The sequence below is a fragment of the Haliotis asinina genome, chromosome 12 (genome assembly GCF_037392515.1).
Source record: "Haliotis asinina isolate JCU_RB_2024 chromosome 12, JCU_Hal_asi_v2, whole genome shotgun sequence".
In the NCBI taxonomy this organism is placed as follows: domain Eukaryota; kingdom Metazoa; phylum Mollusca; class Gastropoda; order Lepetellida; family Haliotidae; genus Haliotis; species Haliotis asinina.
The window spans coordinates 1,117,389-1,126,525 of record NC_090291.1 but is presented as its reverse complement, the minus strand read 5'-3'; the positions used below and the strand labels follow the sequence as shown (position 1 = coordinate 1,126,525).

General features: G+C 39.4%; 1 long non-coding RNA gene across 1 annotated transcript; it reads left to right on the top strand.

The window, feature by feature from the left end:
- The first annotated feature begins 2,489 nt into the window (after window positions 1-2,489).
- Window positions 2,490-4,550, top strand: LOC137257609 (uncharacterized). Its single transcript, XR_010954596.1, has 4 exons — window positions 2,490-2,707; window positions 3,581-3,656; window positions 3,824-3,921; window positions 4,509-4,550. It is a non-coding gene; the product is annotated as an uncharacterized lncRNA (long non-coding RNA).
- The last annotated feature ends 4,587 nt before the right edge of the window (window positions 4,551-9,137 follow it).

The window sequence follows — 9,137 nt, the reverse complement described above, 5'->3', positions numbered from 1 at the left end:
TTTAGTCATACAAATTGACACGCCTGTCACTGTGGAATACCTTCTCGCATATTTTCGACTTCATCAATTCCATTTTCAGACAGTAATTGTCCCCTTCTCCTGGAAACAAGCACATGCTTATGAGGCCTAGTCGTCTGCTTACAGTTAGGAAAATCACTGCAACTCTTAATCGTTGGCAACTGCAGTTAGTTACGGCCTGTATTATTATTTGACCAGACGTGTGTTAATTATGTGTAAACACCGACATGACAGGTGTGCAGGAAATGATTTATGTGGCATAGTTTTAATTCACTGATGGCAGTTGGACTGTGTATCTTTCATTGGATTTGTTGTTACTTTGGGAGTGAATAAACGGGACCTGTGCATTTGAAAACCTTAGAAATGAATCTCCCGACACCCGTGTTAACTTGTAGAGAGTGAAGATGAAATGTGACCATCTCAGTTGACAATCTGTTTCTGTATGAACGTTCTTGAGAGGTACAAACTTTTAGTTTTCACGAGCCATTAGAAATGGAGCACTTTCATGTTCATAGCATTCTTTTGTGACATTTGTGTAGCTCTAACAAGAGCTTTTGGTCTTAATGAGAAGAGGAAGAAGGTTTCTGCTGAAGTCCCATCTAGTGTTCCATGCTGGCGTCGCTCTGGTAGTCTTCAGAGTGGACCTCGGTGTTGACAGCCACATAATATCTCAGTTCAGCTATTTTCTCGGCCTTTTCACAAGCATACTCGTAGTATGCATTGCGAACGCCTTCCACACTGGCCATTCGGAGACGGAGCACTACAAAAATGACTTGGTTTCCAGGTTTCTGGAAACCATCCGTAATGTGGGTAATTGCGGAATCCAGTTGGTTTCCATTCCCTGAAACTCACTAACTGAGTTTCCAACTAGATTCCATTTTGGAAATGTGATTTTGGTGTTTCTGTAAATGGAAACCAAAATGAAACTAAGTTCGGGGGTTTCTTGTTGGTTTCCATACCTGGAATTTGCAACTCTCAGATCTCACTAAATGGAAACCAACATAAATGTAGAAAATGTGGTTTCAAGTTGGTTTCCATTGCGCTGTTTTGAACTAAGTAACATAAAATGTGTAATTGTTTACCATCCTGACATCCAGTTGGTATCCATTCAGTAAAACTGGGTGACCTAGTTTCCAAATAGAATCCATAATGGATACTCTAAGCTCCGGTGATGGAAACTGACACGAAGCTATGGTCATGTGTTGGTTTCCACTCCTGTCTGAAACTTAGCTTTCACGATGTGTTATAATTCAATCTGAATGTGCCTGGGGAAGGAATAGTAGATTCGTATCAATGCTTAGATGAACAAGACAACAAAAGTAAATTGTTGACGCATCATTCTGTGGATATCACAACATTAAATGTGGCTTCAAAGTGATGATACAAGAACTATACACTTTTTTCCTTCACATTCTTGTTTATTCGTAATGTAATGAAGCATCATATTCCAAGTACCAAGCACACAATAACCGTACTAAACATGCAAATGGTGAAAGGACGATTGGCTTTAAATGGTCTTTGCCCAGCTATGTGCGCGAGGCACACTTAGTTCCGTTTCTCTAGATTGGGATGAATGGGGCAAGTCCAGTTTTCGGTTGTCTGCTTTGTCAAATTGAGGATCAGACGCTTTCTTTATCTGAAAAGAAATAATAAAACAGTGATATCTATATACAAGAATAAAAGGTGAGTTGACTCTGCATAGAAACATTGCTCAAACTTTTATTATATATTAATTATAACTTATTGGATCATTGAGCTGTTTTATTGTATAAAAAGAAATAAAATTAAAGCCACTTTAGCAATAGCAATAGTTCAGATATATATTAATAATTAAAAGGTAAATGATGCAATATATAAAAAAAAACAGGCTATAGACTGCCAACTCCTGGGAATGTGAAAGAGTATAAGCATTTAGGAAGTATAAGTATTATTAGTATAAGTCATTAAAACAATTGTCAGTTCGGTACTTACATGATGATATTTATGCAGTATATACGTGAATTATACAATAAACTGAGGCATTGCGCAAAGTTCAGCGCTAAAAGTATTTACAGTTGGCATACTTTGACACTGAGTTCAAGTACTTGACAACTAATCAGTGTCAGGTCATTAGTGTGTCGGGGTTCGTGTGTCGGCTTCATTGGGGCAGTCCCCACTAAACAGGCTCCTATTATCAAAATTAGCTAGCTGTAAAAACAATAGAACTTACCTGAGTCAGGTGTTGACAGACAAACCAGGAAGTAATGAACCGGTAATCCATGGGCACGCGAACTCGTGACATTTTATAAAAGCAACAGTTTTATGTACTGAAGTGGTCGTTTTCAGTCTTTGTCTTAAAATCACATCCAAATTGGGTCAGAGAAGGATTTCGTGCCTGTCAATCGAAAAAGGATCAGGTATTTCTTATTACCCACAATGCCCCTACGCACCGTTGCCGCCATTTTGTCACTTGATCCCAAGTTGTTTGGAGACGACTATTTTGAAAGCAGTTCTCACCCGGTATGTCCAGTAACGACGACAAGGAAGTCAACACAGTGCAGTATTCTTACGTTTGCCCGTGTTATCTGATTCAAAAGACTGGCAATGAGATTTACAATAGAAGCTTTGGAGATTGGGATACGTGAAAAATTGAGAACAGCAGCAGTCGTCGATCGCAGCGGAGAAAAGGAACATTCCACGATCTAGTCAGGTACAGTGTTATTTTCTTGAAATAAGCAATAGCACATGTTATTCGTAATGTTTAACGTAAATAAGTAACTTCCACAATACATTTGAAATTTTAGACTTGGACCTCGGTAAACAAATTCTTAGCAAGAGAGATGTATGGCTTCCTTCACTCAGCACTCGCTTATTTCAAGAACTCAATATTACTGTGATTTGGATCAGCTCACACGCGATTAAAATGGTTCAATGTGTTAATGAATGAAAAATTATCTTTGCAAGAAAAAAATAAATCACAAATATCTCTAGTATATTATTGCTAATGTGCTTGTTACGACTCAAAATAACTTCAAACGTATTTATAAATACAAATATTTATTTAAGAAATCCTTTTCATATTGCTTTTGATATTTGCACTTTTAAAAACAATGTAGTCGGGGATAGTGTGTCATTTTGCATTTATAGGTTAGGGATTCTCTGACCAGATTTGGTGCATTGTTTGAGTGAAATTTCAAAATTGTTCACAATATTGTTCAACTAATATTGAATATTTTTATATTATTGATTTATGAGATAATTTAGATTTCCCATCTCATGTAAGTAGTGTTATGCTTATCATATCAAGATTTAACGAACTCTGAATGAAGAAAGGTGGATTGTGTTAGTCCCACAGAAAGGGATACGAAGAGTTTTTGATATAAAGAATATATGGGTATACAATGATGTATTGCCAACCCAAAATAGTATATGAATTTGTTGACCTGGATTCTTTTCATCTAGCATATTCTACACTTTGCAAATTGATATTTATTCTTTTTTTTATTCGACACTTTATTGTTATCAAGATTGCAATATGACAAGTTCCTGACTTTATTTAATCGATGCATTTCTATGTTTCCAGTATAAAGGCGGGCAGTGTTGGAAAAACTGAATAAGGCAGCCAGGACCAACTCACTTTGACATACAAAAGACAAAAGGTATGTATATTCTGAACCGTCCAGTACATAATGTACATACACCATAACCAAATAATGGAAATCCTAGGAATCAGTAAAAATGCATGGCGCGTGTCACTATTCTTGCAACCTCCAACTGGAAACATGTTTCACTTATAGTTATGCATCATGCACATGTCTCCTTTCAGAAGCTTTTTGATGGGTTTGGATGAACAAGGTGGATAACTTAAGAAGGTGTGGGGAAAACAGCCACGGCTTGTACGCAAAGAACGGCAAAAAGTTCAGAGTAAGAAAACGTATTCTTGTCATTTTACATCTTGCAGAGATTAAAAATTTTAAAGAAACCTTTAAAATATGAAGTTAATTTGGATTCTTTCTATGTACATTCAAGGAATTTCAAAATGAACACTGTTTAAAAAGTGCAAGTTATCCTTTGAAAAATACAGCTTAAAAAGTTTTAAATATCATGCAGCACATTATGCTGCAGCGTATGCTTGTGACCCCATATTCATAGCTTGTCTGCCTGAATGACTCCACATTATTGGTTAAGTAAACATGTCTTTTCACAATAACGGATAAATCGTAGTTCTATACTCATAATGTGCATTGTAAGTAACATTCAGAAAATAAATTATGGCTTTCAAAGGCGAATTTCGTCATGTCTTTGCACTCTACCATATATCAATAAGCTGTTCTTCGATTGAAACTCTTGATGTCAAATGCTCAGTTTATACTTTTTGATCTCTTCGCTTATTGGACATGGGGTTCAGTGTATTTCACCTCAAGCAATGTTTGACCGTTTTTTTTTTCTCTAGCCATGGATATCGTAGACGAATGTTTGTTTGTACTGATAGTTTGTTTTCTAAATTTCAGAAGCTGGAAGGCAGGAAGGCTGTGAAACGATTGACTGGCCGGAGAAGAAGCACACAGTTCTTCCTCTCTTGGGGAAAAAGCTAACATTTTTCAAACTAGGAAGCCAAGTGATATGGGCTGGTCTACAGTGTGTTTAAGAAAAATATTCTGTACTCACTGCTAATTATTCCCTTGCTTTTGTTTCATGTACTACCTTGAATATTCCGAATATTATTTGTTTACAAACATATTATTGAATATAAATAAACTTTAAATGAATTTGTGTTATATTCTGTTGTTTGTCATCTTGAAGCCTTTTACCATTATGCAGTTGTATAAAATACCTGATTTGCTACATGTGAGACATGAAACAACAACTTTTCCGGAGGACCGGGTAAAGGGCCGACACGAGCAAGTTTCAGTTCATGGAAACTAGGTTTTAAACTAGGTTGGAAACTACAACACGGAAACCGGGTTGAAACCTGCAATAAATTCATACATGGAAACCAGGTTGAAACCTACAATAAACTCATACATGGAAACCAGGTTAAAACCTACAGTAAACTCATACATGGAAACCAGGTTGAAACCTACAATAAACTCATACATGGAAACCAGGTTGAAACCTGCAATAAACTCGTACATGGAAACCAGGTTGAAACCTACTATAAACTTATACATGGAAACCAGGTTGAAACCTACAATAAACTCGTACATGGAAACCAACTGGATCCCGCTTGGAGGAGTGGGCAATGAAACGAAATGGAAACCATCCTGAAATGGTGCAGTTTCAGTTGCATGGAAACCACAATGAAACTATAGGAAACTCCCTGGAAACCAACTGGAAATGTTGGTTTCCATGACGTTTCTTCTCGGTTTCAGTGTTCCGGAAACCAGCTTATTTTTGCTGTGGAGGTTGTAACGGAACGAACGGTGGTTTTCTTGACGGGCCTTGTCATAGCGATGCTGAAGACCTTCAAGCTTGTCATTCAACAAGACAACTTGCTCACAGGCTTTCTTGAAACGACTCTCGGCCTCGTACAGTTCGGCGTATAGGTGGAACGTTTCCATGATGTTGATTGTAGGATGATTTCAGAAATCTGATGCCAGTGCAGCGACGAAGACTGCCTTTATACACTTGTGATGACACGCCCACTTCCATCCACATGTCACAAGCTGGCTCAATTTCCATAGCCATCAAGGCTTGTGACAAGCAATGATAGCTGATGTCAGCTGACCGGTCACATTGGATGCAATTAACAATAACTGGGCGTGTTCCGATTGCTGCGGCAGTGAATCTCATAAGTGCAAGTGATTGAGTTTCATCTTGTTTGTTTAGCCTATTGTGGCGCTGATTGATAGCTAGACACTATCTTCTCAGTGCCTACCATCAGCATCGGAACTGAGACATAGGATGACAGTATCTGTTGTTTATACACGAAAGGCCTCTCCATGGCCCTGCAATTTCCACCCAAGTCATTGTGATTATGTAAGGTTCATCGTCATTGTATTCAATTCCAAAATGTTGGTCAAGACACAGGCAACATACCTACAAAGCCCGAATTACACGTAACATTTGGAGACTGCTAGACAATTTACAGAAGAAGAGTCCATCCAGGGCACTTTCAGTGGTTGAGAACAATTATTCGAAAGATAACAAACTTTTATTCTTGTGACAAGACTATGTTTCCATGACAGAGTAATGAAACCCCGTGACAGCCAAATAAACACTATTTTGTCAACGTTCTAAAGTTGCAATGACGAAGCCAAGGGCAAAAGAAAGCCACTGCTCTCTACCAAAACAACAGCCCAGTCACATTCATCTTCAAATGTTAGCCTTACAATTATCCAATGCATATTTAGTCATACAAATTGACACGCCTGTCACTGTGGAATACCTTCTCGCATATATTCGACTTCATCGATTCCATTTTCAGACAGTAATTGTCCCCTTCTCCTGGAAACTAGCACATGCTTATGAGGCCTAGTCGTCTGCTTACAGTTAGGAAAATCACTGCAACTCTTAATCGTTGGCAACTGCAGTTAGTTACGGTCTGTATTATTATTTGACCAGGCGTGTGTTAATTATGTGTAAACACCGACATGACAGGTGTGCAGGAAATGATTTATGTGGCATAGTTTTAATTCACTGATGGCAGTTGGACTGTGTATCTTTCATTGGATTTGTTGTTACTTTGGGAGTGAATAAACGGGACCTGTGCATTTGAAAACCTTAGAAATGAATCTCCCGACACCCGTGTTAACTTGTAGAGAGTGAAGATGAAATGTGACCATCTCAGTTGACAATCTGTTTCTGTATGAACGTTCTTGAGAGGTACAAACTTTTAGTTTTCACGAGCCATTAGAAATGGAGCACTTTCATGTTCATAGCATTCTTTTGTGACATTTGTGTAGCTCTAACAAGAGCTTTTGGTCTTAATGAGAAGAGGAAGAAGGTTTCTGCTGAAGTCCCATCTAGTGTTCCATGCTGGCGTCGCTCTGGTAGTCTTCAGAGTCGACCTCGGTGTTGACGGCCACATAATATCTCAGTTCAGCTATTTTCTCGACCTTTCCACAAGCATACTCGTAGTATGCATTGCGAACGCCTTCCACACTGGCCATTCGGAGACGTAGGTTGTAACGGAACGAACGGTGGTTTTCTTGACGGGCCTTGTCATAGCGATGCTGAAGACCTTCAAGCTTGTCATTCAACAAGACAACTTGCTCACAGGCTTTCTTGAAACGACTCTCGGCCTCGTACAGTTCGGCGTATAGGTGGAACGTTTCCATGATGTTGATTGTAGGATGATTTCAGAAATCTGATGCCAGTGCAGCGACGAAGACTGCCTTTATACACTTGTGATGACACGCCCACTTCCATCCACATGTCACAAGCTGGCTCAATTTGCATAGCCATCAAGGCTTGTGACAAGCAATGATAGCTGATGTCAGCTGACCGGTCACATTGGATGCAATTAACAATAACTGGGCGTGTTCCGATTGCTGCGGCAGTGAATCTCATAAGTGGAAGTGATTGAGTTTCATCTTGTTTGTTTAGCCTATTGTGGCACTGATTGATAGCTAGACACTATCTTCTCAGTGCCTACCATCAGTATGGGAACTGAGACATAGGATGACAGTATCTGTTGTTTATACACGAAAGGCCTCTCCATGGCCCTGCAATTTGCACCCAAGTTATTGTGATTATTTAAGGTTCATCATCATTGTATTCAATTCCAAAATGTTGGTCAAGACACAGGCAACATACCTACAAAGCCCGAATTACACGTAACATTTGGAGACTGCTAGACAATTTACAGAAGAAGAGTCCATCCAGGGCACTTTCAGTGGTTGAGAACAATTATTCGAAAGATAACAAACTTTTATTCTTGTGACAAGACTATGTTTCCATGACAGAGTAATGAAACCCCGTGACAGCCAAATAAACACTATTTTGTCAACGTTCTAAAGTTGCAATGACGAAGCCAAGGGCAAAAGAAAGCCACTGCTCTCTACCAAAACAGCAGCCCAGTCACATTCATCTTCAAATGTTAGCCTTACAATTATCCAATGCATATTTAGTCATACAAATTGACACGCCTGTCACTGTGGAATACCTTCTCGCATATATTCGACTTCATCGATTCCATTTTCAGACAGTAATTGTCCCCTTCTCCTGGAAACTAGCACATGCTTATGAGGCCTAGTCGTCTGCTTACAGTTAGGAAAATCACTGCAACTCTTAATCGTTGGCAACTGCAGTTAGTTACGGTCTGTATTATTATTTGACCAGGCGTGTGTTAATTATGTGTAAACACCGACATGACAGGTGTGCAGGAAATGATTTATGTGGCATAGTTTTAATTCACTGATGGCAGTTGGACTGTGTATCTTTCATTGGATTTGTTGTTACTTTGGGAGTGAATAAACGGGACCTGTGCATTTGAAAACCTTAGAAATGAATCTCCCGACACCCGTGTTAACTTGTAGAGAGTGAAGATGAAATGTGACCATCTCAGTTGACAATCTGTTTCTGTATGAACGTTCTTGAGAGGTACAAACTTTTAGTTTTCACGAGCCATTAGAAATGGAGCACTTTCATGTTCATAGCATTCTTTTGTGACATTTGTGTAGCTCTAACAAGAGCTTTTGGTCTTAATGAGAAGAGGAAGAAGGTTTCTGCTGAAGTCCCATCTAGTGTTCCATGCTGGCGTCGCTCTGGTAGTCTTCAGAGTCGACCTCGGTGTTGACGGCCACATAATATCTCAGTTCAGCTATTTTCTCGGCCTTTCCACAAGCATACTCGTAGTATGCATTGCGAACGCCTTCCACACTGGCCATTCGGAGACGTAGGTTGTAACGGAACGAACGGTGGTTTTCTTGACGGGCCTTGTCATAGCGATGCTGAAGACCTTCAAGCTTGTCATTCAACAAGACAACTTGCTCACAGGCTTTCTTGAAACGACTCTCGGCCTCGTACAGTTCGGCGTATAGGTGGAACGTTTCCATGATGTTGACTGTAGGATGATTTCAGAAATCTGATGCCAGTGCAGCGACGAAGACTGCCTTTATACACTTGTGATGACACGCCCACTTCCATCCACATGTCACAAGCTGGCTCAATTTGCATAGCCATCAAGGCTTGTGACA